The sequence below is a fragment of the Macrobrachium nipponense genome, chromosome 13 (assembly GCF_015104395.2).
Source record: "Macrobrachium nipponense isolate FS-2020 chromosome 13, ASM1510439v2, whole genome shotgun sequence".
In the NCBI taxonomy this organism is placed as follows: Eukaryota; Metazoa; Arthropoda; class Malacostraca; order Decapoda; family Palaemonidae; genus Macrobrachium; species Macrobrachium nipponense.
Window position 1 is genome coordinate 61,820,242 of NC_087206.1, and position 11,153 is coordinate 61,831,394.

The window sequence follows — 11,153 nt, forward strand, 5'->3', positions numbered from 1 at the left end:
CCACGATGGGCCTTTGTATTACTTGGACTCATAGACTGATTTATGGGTTTTAGGCATAATGCCAAGCACTGGGGCGACTAAGGTCATTCAGCACTGAAAGGAAATTGACAGTGAAAAGGTTTGAAAGGTGCAACAGGAGGAAAGCCTTGCAGTTGCACTACGAATCAATTGTTAGGAAAGGGTGGAAAGTAAGATGGAAGAAAGATGATATGAAAAGAGGTACAGTAAAAGGTATGAAAGCAGTTGCAGCTAGGGGCCGAAGGGATGCTGCAAAGAACCTTAAGTAATGCCTATAGTGCACCGCATGAGGTGCACTGATGGCACTACACACCTATGCAGAGTATTTCTTGGACACACATCTGGGAAGGTTCTTTGATCCTTTCATGCATTCTCTATGTTGTTCAGCTCAGCTAACTTTTTTTTTGTGGGAAGGGGGGCTTTGTGGTTAAATTCCCTGAGCCATAAATGCAAATATCAAATCAAAAGAATAATGTTCACCAAAGATGAACTGATAACTATCTAACTATCAGATACATCTCCTCCCTCTAGAATCACAAATCTTTTAATTTCCACATTTCTGAACTACATGGTTATTTTTTTTCCAGTGGAAATTTGAAAAATACAAGGGTTTGCAAAATGATAACATTTTTTTCATGAACAAGCCAAGTAAAAGATCACATACACAGATTTCCAGTCTAGAAGCACTTCCAGTCTATGTGTATCCTGATGCTCAAAGAATGTGAATACTAGTTCCTCTTTGGTTCTCTCAACCTCTTCTTGTCTCATCTTTTCCCATGTTGAATACAAACCCTCCTGTAAGTAAAACAACTAGTGAGTTTCAAGTAAACATTAGTTTTAAATTAAAAAGAACAATAAAATCTACAAATAGACAGATTTCAACCTATTTTACATGAAATATACAATAAAAAAATAAGGATATAGCCTGTGTAACTGATTATAACACATACCTGACAATGGCCCATGGTAATTGTTTTTATAATAAAAAAAAACCCATTGGGCATCACATACAGTACTTATTTCAAAGAAAGAAATCCCAGTCACACTAACCTGTCACATCAGGAATAAACGATCCACAACGATAGTTTTAACGTGCTGCTTTGTAGCGGGTCAAATTCAATCTGAAGCTTTGCCCGGTCGTTCCATTCCCTTCTCCATCCTCACTGCTAAAGTTAAGTGGTCGGATGCCTTAATGCATCTTTTCCAACTATTTCGTTCGATGGCATTTCATCTACTTCGCTACTTATGGGCCCTGGGTGAAAATTAACAAAAAGAATTGGTCATAGAACAACTGTCTACTGCGTTACACCTTTCTAGACCTGATGTAAACATGCTTATTTGTCCTTGATATGCTCAGGCAATTCAACATATATTTTATTATTATTATTATTATTATTATTATTATTATTCAGAGGATGAACCATATACATATGGAACAAGCCTACATAGGCCAAAGACTTGAAATCTAAGCTTCCAAAGATGTACTGTAACAGAAGGTTACCTTAAGAGGCCCCTAATGTCACTACCTTTCATTCAAGCACTACAATATTAAACCATAACAATGGAAGTGTGTTCTCCTAAATTACAAAATAGGGTAAAATACCCAATGGACAGCCTTAACTTTAGTGCGACCACCTTCCCAAAAAGTACTTTAACACGTCCTGTAACCCAGGATAGACATCAGTCAAGAGCCAGCGTCCTTCGAAGCAACACTTTGAGACCTCTCTACTTTCCTCTCAAAGTGAGTTTTTTCTCAAGTCACAAATTTCCAATTTTCGGGTAGGTGGTTGTGCTATGGTAGATGCCAGTCATCAGTATTTTACCCTATGGCCTTAATTTGTGACTTGGAAGAAAAAACTGACTGCGAGAGGAAAGTAGTAGAAGTCTCAAAGAGTTGCTTCCACGGACGCTGGCTCTTGACTAATGTCTATCATAGGTTACAATACGTGTTAAAAGTACTTTTTCAGGAAGGTGGTCGCACTACAGTAAGGGCTGGCCATTCAGTATTTTACCCTATTTCGTAATTTAGGAGAACACACTTCCATTGTTTGGGTTCATTGTAGTGACGTTACGGGCCTCTAAGATAACCTTCTGTTAAAGTAAATCTTTGGAAGCTTAAATTTCAAGACTTGGTTACAGGACGTGTTACAGTGTACTACTTTTTCGGGAAGGTAGTGGCCCTACGTACGGTAGAGGTGGTCACTAGGTGGCCATTTGGTCGTTTACCCAAGTATAGTAGGGTAAACAACCGGGTGGACAAGCTGTGACCACCTTAACCTTGTTCGGACCCACCTTCAGAAAAAAGTACTTTAACACGTCCTGACACCGGAGATGGGCACCAGTCACGCGTCTCATGCCTCGAGGTGTTGCTCCCATGACCTATGACTCGTGACTGGTGCCCATCTCCGGTGTCAGGACGTGTAAAAGTATTATTGCAATACACTCCCTGAACACCTGAATTAGCCCTGGTCACTGACCAGCCCGAACTATATCCCCACACATTTACCCACTAAGTGGGTAATTTTAACTGTCAGTGTTACCAACGCTGCAGGTAAAATCTAGTCAAATGAGTTACCTGTGTTACCGTTGGCAACGCTGCCGCAAATACCTGCCACCAGTGGCCTGTCTCCTCATTCCTCAATTTTGTGTTCGCATTGCTGTGCGGATCAGTCCCACATCAGGCAAACAAATTTTGGTCATTTAGCCCGACCCCACTCAGAGTTTTTCGCATCTTGGTTACAAACACGAATTTTCCCGTTCACTTTGGATAGCTACTTTGTACTCGCTATGGATAAGTTAGGAAATAAACGTCATTGCCTTCTACAAACGCCTCGACGATCGAGCCTTCTACTGCTGGATATGTTGGTGCTCATCGGCTCTAAAATAACGTTGTCGCCGACTGCAAACGCCTCTACTTCTACTTCATCTACAGTTCGACGATCGAGCCTTTCCTAACTGCTGGATATGTTGGTGCTCATCGGCTCTGCACGCCCTTCAAGCGTTGGATGAGTACCCGCATACATGATCGACGTTCTTTTCGTTATTTCGTGTAGTAAGGTTTTTAGTGCAATACTAGTCAGAGATGTTTGTCTTGGTCAGGAGACAACGAAACATTAGTTTAGTTATTCCCAGAGATTAGTGGACAGGTTATCATCTAGTATGTTAAGCATATTTCTAGCCTGACGAATAATTTAACCAAAATAGAGATAGTGGTACTAGTAGTATAGTGAATTCTAATCGTTCTTTTTTCAGCCCCCCTGCCTGTTCCAGAACCAGCCCTAACGGGTGCTGGGGGTAATGGAGAACCGCAAGCCTCCGAGTGGGTAGGTTCTGCCGGCCCCCCCGGCGCGGAGCAGGCAGTGTTGGCAGCAGATTTCCCCTCCCCCCCCTCGATTTGTAAGTTCTCAGGATGATGAAAATTTAGGTCTGATACAGACTAGTAGGGATAATTGGCTAAATAGTGTTTAGGAAGAGAAGTGCAGGCTTCTTCCGGTCGGTTTTTCTATTATAAGTAGTAGTTTATAGAGGGACAGTGTCCCTAGAGCCTATTAGGTGTTTGCTTGCTTCTAGTTATTTCGTCAGAATCTTTTAGGCCATGGTTGGTCCGTTCAGATCTGGTCGGGTCTGTCGGGTTCTGAAGGGTTGAATACTTATCCTTCGTCTTTAAGGTTACTTTCCTCTACTTATACGATAGCGTAATTTTTAATATCGACTAATTCTCTGTTCAACGCATATCGACGTACGATAATTCGTTATGTAGAGAAATCGAATAAAATTAACTACGGCTAGCCTAGTGTTCACGATGATATATGTACAGTAGCCTAGCCTAGCCAAAAGTATTCGCTGTACTACATAACGGTAGTGATTTTTATAGTGGCTAACGCTTAGGCTCAGGCATTCTGACTACGGATAATTCAGTACAGATGTAATTGAAACGAACGAGAATCCGATCTTAGTATAATTCAATATGAATGTAATCGAACAGAATGAAGATCAGATTCTGTCCGACTAAAGCATTTAGTGTATTGTATGTATCATCATATTAGCGTAGTATAAATACTACTAACTCGGCAGTCATTCACGCTCTGGAATCAGGTGATGGCGAATACGGGTTTGCTTCGCCGTATCCACCTCATCTTGTCCTGATTGGCTAGCGTAACTAACGTAACACTCTTCCTTACTTAGGCCAGGTTTGTCGTCTGAAGGAGACGTGTTTTCAACTATGTTGGACATTTAACATAGTCAATACTGGTATCTTGTGGCATATAATTAGATGTCGGATACTATAAGGAATTCGTTGTATGACGTCTTCATACGTTTAACAGACTAATGGCTGTCAGTAATTACCATTGTGCTTATGTCAATTACAGTTACAAAAGAATTACCAGTTGTATTATTAAATTACAGTGACAACTGAAATTAATATTTGGACTAATAAAGTTAATTTAATTACCTTAAAATGTAATTTATTAATTTTCAATTAAATTGAAATATGTAATTTATTACTTTTCAATTAAATTACAATTACACAAGCTTGTCAAAACAGCACTGTTGTGAGGAGGCGTGGCTTAATCAGACAATGATGCCGGCTAGTCTTTTTTCCTTGGCTCCAGATTCAACCATATCACTTGGTCTCGGCTAATGTTTTTGTTTCTAGTTACCATAATGAGTATCTGGATACTTAGCTTATAAAACGAAGTCATGCTGTTCGTCTTACGATGTAATTTAAGGCCAAAATTTGACTGATACGTCTCATTGGAAGCTAGTTTTTCCCTCGGCTTAGATGCGTAAATTTAACGATTCCGTTCGTTTTTCACTCGTTTTCATAGGTATTACGAACCTTACACTTGATTAATCTTTACCGGTGTGAAACAACAGTAAACGAGCTCTTTCATGCTGTTACTTTATTTTACCACGGCTGCGTTTGAATTCATACAAAAGCTTGGGACCTCTATCCAGGTTGCTGATGCACGTAATTTTGCCTTATCAGCTTCAGCTACATTTATAACATGAATACAGTAATTACCGTCGCACGCGGATGAATACAATAAACAGACGTTGTTATCGGATTCGATTACTTTCGCACGCCGATCAATACAATAAAGTGATGTTGCTATAGGATTCGATCGTATTAGCAACAAGTTCTTCGTTCGGTTGTTCATAGCAGTACGCAGTTATACGAGTATATATCATTAAGATCAATAACCTTTTAACTTAGGAAGAGGGTGCAAATTTATGGAGGTGGAGAAGTTAGACGATTGTAATATTCTCTCTCTCTCTCTTACTTTCCTGATTTCATTTTTTTTTTCTCTACTATGCTGTTTCCACCCTCTCCTAACAATTGACTCGTTGTGCAACAGAGGTTTTTCTTCCTGTTACACCTTTTCAAACATTTTTCTGTCAATTTCCCTTCAGCGCTCAATGACCTCATAGTTCCCAATATTCGGCCTTTGGCCTAAATTCTATTTAACCCTACAATCTCGCTGTCTGATGCACAATGCTGCCTACGCCAGCTGCGCGAGAGATATAGGAGACTTATTTGCAATGTAGTTTCGATTTAAATACTAACCCCATCGTAAAAATCGAATTAACGCAAGTTAATTACAGTAGCTTCAATACGGACTGTATTCACGACCACGTCTTGAATAATTTCCTGATTTTCTAATGTTTCTCAGATTATCATGGGGAACAGAGTCGGTCTAGTTTTCTCTCGCCCAGTTTTTCTGTTAACCTTATATTGTCTTTACACAACCTTCTTCAGCTGCTCATTCTTCGGATGTCGCTTCGGAGTCTTCTCGCTCATACTGTTTATATTTACCAATATCACAGTAGAGCCAGTTTCATTGTTTCATCCTGAAATTTGGAGAAGAGTATCTCTCTCTCTCTCTCTCTCTCTCCTCTCTCTCTCTCTCTCTCTCACCGGGTTAAAGGAAATAATTGGAGGGGCTGCCTTCGTAGCACCTTCCACGGGTCCTGTAGTTCTCAGGCTGCTGATGTTGATGCTTCAAGGCGGTTCCGCAACTCCGTATTTTCATCCTTACTTGTTTTGAGACGTAATAATGTCCTCCGTAGTTCTTGAGGAGGCTACGGCAGTTGGAGATTCACCTGCGCCATCGTTGATTGTATCGATACCGGTTGTCACCACCCACTCCTTTCATAGGGTAGTTAGTAAATCTCCTTCTTCCGTTTCCCATTGTTTATATACCTTAGGAGTGTGAGACCTAACGTGCTTACCGCGGTAATTTCCGAGGGGGGGGGGGGGGGCTACGGCCGTTCGCAGTTCGTCTGCATTTGTAATTAGCACCTTTTGTGCCCTCGGCCCCCTTTCTTAGGGTAGCTGGTAATTCCTTCTGCGGCTCCATTGGTTCCGCAGTTCGTAACCCGGCCGTTATTAAGCACTGTACCGCACAGTTAGTTCTCCACCTGCACAATATTGGCGCTAGGTGTTCCTGTGGGTTACTCGTAGTGACTTTTCTCTCTCCTTATTTTTCTCAACTTTTTCCTGCTGCTTTTCTGTTCCGTCCTTATGGGATTTTCAAGGTGGGTTCGACCTTGATTCCGTGTGGGAGTACTTCTTTCCGTCACTTGCTTCGGATTCCAGTCTAGGTTTAGTACGTATTGGTAAAGGGGGTTAGTTGGATCGCGTTTTGCGACTTCTTCGCTCTTAAGGGGTGTTGCTCGCCTATTGTAGTCGTTCTGGTCTCGTGTCATAGTCAATGGTGAGTGCGGAGTTTTCGCAGTAAATTGAGACTGGTTCAAGGTTAGGTCATCGTCTTTGGTTGGTGACAATGTTTTGGGCTCGCAACAAGTATGGGAGGTTTAGTGACTCGCATGCGTGGTCGTTTCATCGCCAAGGTATTTTCGGCTCAGGCGTAACGTTATCGTCACTGGAGAGTGATGGTATCCGCAGTCGAGTGACTAACTCTTACAGGTTTTTTGCGGAACTGTTGACAGACAGTTCGCTATTGTGAGTGGGTGGACAGCGGTCGGACAGCAGGGGTTACATCATGATGTCTTGGGGGAGTGCGGTTGCGCAGTCGAGTACGACTTGCACAGTAGTTATGATCTTCTTGTTGGTATATCGTTGCGCAATCGGATCGGTAGGCTCAGATATGATGGGATCTTATGTCGTTTGGTATCGAGCAGCCAGGTTTGTAGTAGGTTCCGGGTTCTTGGGTGCTGCTTTTCTGGGTTCGGCCTTTTCTTTTCCTTTGTTTTCCTGTTCCGGTGTGGCCGGACAGGTCTGACAGAGGATAGATACCTTTGAAGAGAGACTCGTTTGCTAGTTGTGGGTTTTTTTTGTTTTTGTTTCTCCGGCGAAGGAAGCGAGTATAACGGATTGTGGACTTTGTCCATTCTATCTTTCCGCATTCCAGGCTCCGGAGGGATCTCAGTTAATTCATGTAAGTTTGATATGTTGTATTCACCTAACCAGCAGTCTCTCAAACATCAAGTAGGGTAGTCTGGTTTCGGCGAGTCGGGCAGTTTTTTTTTGGGGAATGACTTAAGCTAGCATCATTTTCCTGTATGAGGTAGCGGGTAACTCCTCTGCCGAGTCCGACTTCCGCAGGTTTAACGAGTCAGTTGAGGTTTTTCTCTATTGGGGTTCCTTCCATTGATTAGTGTGGTAAGGGTTACGGATCATGAGGCTCGTATTTGGAGGACACCTTTCACAGCCACTCTGTGTGGATGTGGTGAGAGTTGATAGTTGGTTCTCTGAGCCTGGACTGTTTGATAACCTCTTCACATTGGTTTCGAGGGGGTTTGCATACCAGACTAACATTTCTGAGGGTTATGATATGTTTTTGGCAAGGAGAGGAGGGACTATTGTTAAATCATTGCTTATCCGGACACTCATAAGAATGGACTCTTAGTCAATCCAAGGGCGCAAGTATGCGTAGGACTACCCTTTGGCTTCCAGAGGAATGTTTCGCTGTCGGCGATTGTGTAGGTGTTTTTTTTTTCTTGAGGTGGTTTTTCACACACCGTACCTTAAGGAATTTCACACTTTCTTCAGAGAGGTTACTCTCGGGTCCTGTCGTTGCGGTAACTCAGTTTGATAGTTGGCTTGGTAGAGATAGGGTGTTAGAAGTTTAGGTAAGCAGTGATAGTCTAAATGAACTTCAGGGTGTTAGAAGTTTAGGTAAGCAGTGATAGTCGAAATGAACTTCAGGGTGTTAGAAGTTTAGGTAAGCAGTGATAGTCGAAATGAACTTTATGGTGTTAGAAGTTTAGGGAGGCAGTGATAGTCTAATGAACTCTAGTGTTTCTGTTGGTCAAGCTTAGACAGAGTGTTTTGTCCCTTAGGCCTTGAGGTTAGGCAGAGCCGATGATCATGTTGAATAACAACTACTTCTTCAGCACAAGTCATCTACATCAGTGAGCAGTAGAGAACTGAAGGTCCTGCACGCTCAACTTCTCCTCCATACATGAGAGGCTATAGCCACATGGGAGGGTTCACCATTTTCCCCTCCATACATGAGAGGTATAGAATACACATGGGAGGTTCTTCAGACTCAGGCGGTACCTAGGACTCGACACCGACGGTAGGGTACTTCCTATGCAGCATCCTCAGTTACTGAGCTGGACAACCAGGTGAGGAGATTTGTTTTTGTTTTGCCTCCATGAATAAGAAGTATAGCTTATCACATGGGAGGTACTTCTGACTCAGAATAGTATGTTAGATTTCAAACACTGACTTTGAAGTACTTTCTTTGCAAACATCCACACCTCCGAGTTTGGATAACTAGGTGGATACATGCTTTTATACATGCTAGGTTGCTTATGAGTTACTGCGTATGTTCCGTGTACAGGTCGGGCTGAATGAGATTGACCCCGCCTCCGACTAAATGTTGTTAATCGGGCTAATTCAGGTGTTCAGGGAGTGTATTGCAATATGAAGTTTTCATAATAAAACTAATATTGTAATACTTACCTGAACACCTGAATGATTCCCACCCTCCTCCCCACTTCAATTTGATAGTGAATGATTCAATTGAGGAATGAGGAGACAGGCCACTGGTGGCAGGTATTTGCGGCAGCGTTGCCAACGGTAACACAGGTAACTAATTTGACTAGATTTTACCTGCAGCGTTGGTAACACTGACAGTTAAAATTACCCACTTAGTGGGTAAATGTGTGGGGATATAGTTCGGGCTGGTCAGTGACCAGGGCTAATTCAGGTGTTCAGGTAAGTATTACAATATTAGTTTTATTATGAAAACTTCATTTTTCTGAACGTAGGTCCAAAAACGTTTAAGGTGGCCACAGCTAGTCCACTCGGTTGTTTACCCTAGGAGAAGTGTAAATCCAGTAAAAATAACGTCTTACGTTGTTTCGGCCCTTTGCAGTTTATCCTACATATAAGGGTAAAAAACCGCATGGTACAGGGGTGGACCATGTACGATTAATGTGTACAAGCCCCCAAAAAAATACATTATAACGCGTCCTGACATCGGAGATGGGCATCAGACGCGACTTCTTGTTGGTGAGAAATGGAGCTAAAGACCTCTACTCCGGTGTCAGGACGCGTTATAATGTACTTTTCTTGGGGTTGTACACATTGATCGTACATGGTCCACCCTTGTACCATGCGGTTTTTTACCCCTATTACGGCCTCCTCCTACAGGTTGCTATGCGGGACTATTAGGTAGGTAGATATACTAACGAGCCTTCCACTCCACCCTGCGGCCACAAAAACCTTACGTAACAATTTCACGTTACTTTTAAACAAGTCAAGACTTAACCAAATAATTTTACCTGGCCCTGCACAAATCCGTCGGCAAACCTCAGAGTCTGAAAAAGATTTTGCCATTTAGTTACAATATGCCTTTGAAACGGCTTCTTCCTTACTTTTCTTCCTCCTCCTCTGTTTGTGTTTGAGTTTCTTCTCTCTGAAATACCAAATTTCTTGTAAAAAATCTTTCCTATTTTCCACTTCCTCCTCCCTCGGTAGATCCACCAATAAGAGTAATTTAGTTACCAATTCCTCTATTTTCCTGCTATGGTTGCTGCACAAAACTACATATATCTATTTCTAATCTTATTGTATGCTGGACAGTAAAGTAAGAAATTATCTAAATTTTCATTTTTTTCCTCACAGCACAAACATTTTGTATCTTCCCCTTTTATCCTATTTCTGTCATTTAATCCTAGTGTACTACCCAGTTTGGTCCTACTGATCAGCATTGTTTTTTTCAGTGTTGTCATACCAGATTTTTCTTCTTTTATGTTTTCAATAACCTAGATGTTGTCACGCCAGTTTTAATACACAATCAGTCAATCAATCTCTCTTATGTTTTCTTTATATTTTCTGAATACATAGAAGTAGTAGTAGTAGAAGTAAGCGGACTTTACCTTTTAAATAGCTCCCGTGCTCATTCTATTCCTCCTTCGTGTTTGTTTAAGTTTTTTGGCTTTGTAAAAATGGGAACCAGCTGGGAAGAAGAAGAATGTCATAATTATTTTAAACATTCTTTCCTCTTTTCAGTTTCTCACCCTTTCAGCAGGTCTGTAGATAAAAGTATATTAGCTATCAATTCCACATGCATATAATTCACATCAGCTGAACATTATAGTAACCGCTGGAGACAAGACCTTCATTCTGAGGATTTTTATTTTTTTAATATTTTGTCTAAATATAGAAGAATTCTTTATCTTTTGATGTTTCCTGTCCTTCGTCAGCAGAAAGTTTAAAATCATTCTAGTTTATAATAAACATGCATTACGCCAGTACAGCAGGCTCTCACCAACGCTAAACTTCTCTTAAAACAGATATTTATTAATTGTCCTGCCGCGCAGGTGGTGTACCGTATAAAAAGGACCAGGTCCACCTGTATTGGTGAGGCTGCTACGGGCTGGCCACTCACGGGCGCGATCCCACTACTGGTCGACATGGGTGCTTTTGGCTGTTGGGTTTCCCCCCTGGCCCGATTCACACCTCCTTAGGTAACCTGGACGCCTCTGGCTCCCCAAGGGCGGCCATATTGATGCCGAGCTTAGTGCGGACACCCACTCAACATAGACAGGTCCGCAGCAGTGATCCCCACCTCAAGCCATCCACTGGCCCAAGCCACCGAGACGCCGGTTTACAGGGCGACGCCACGCGCCCCAGCGAGAAATATTAACTCAGAACT

General features: G+C 42.0%; 1 long non-coding RNA gene across 1 annotated transcript; it reads right to left on the reverse strand.

Moving 5' to 3' along the window:
• Nucleotides 1-564: 564 nt before the first annotated feature.
• On the reverse strand, nt 565-9,957 carry LOC135225484 (uncharacterized). The gene is made up of 3 exons (XR_010316988.1): nt 9,778-9,957; nt 1,069-1,270; nt 565-813 (listed from the first exon to the last, which is right to left on the reverse strand). It is a non-coding gene; the product is annotated as an uncharacterized LOC135225484 (long non-coding RNA).
• Between the last annotated feature and the right edge of the window lie 1,196 nt (nt 9,958-11,153).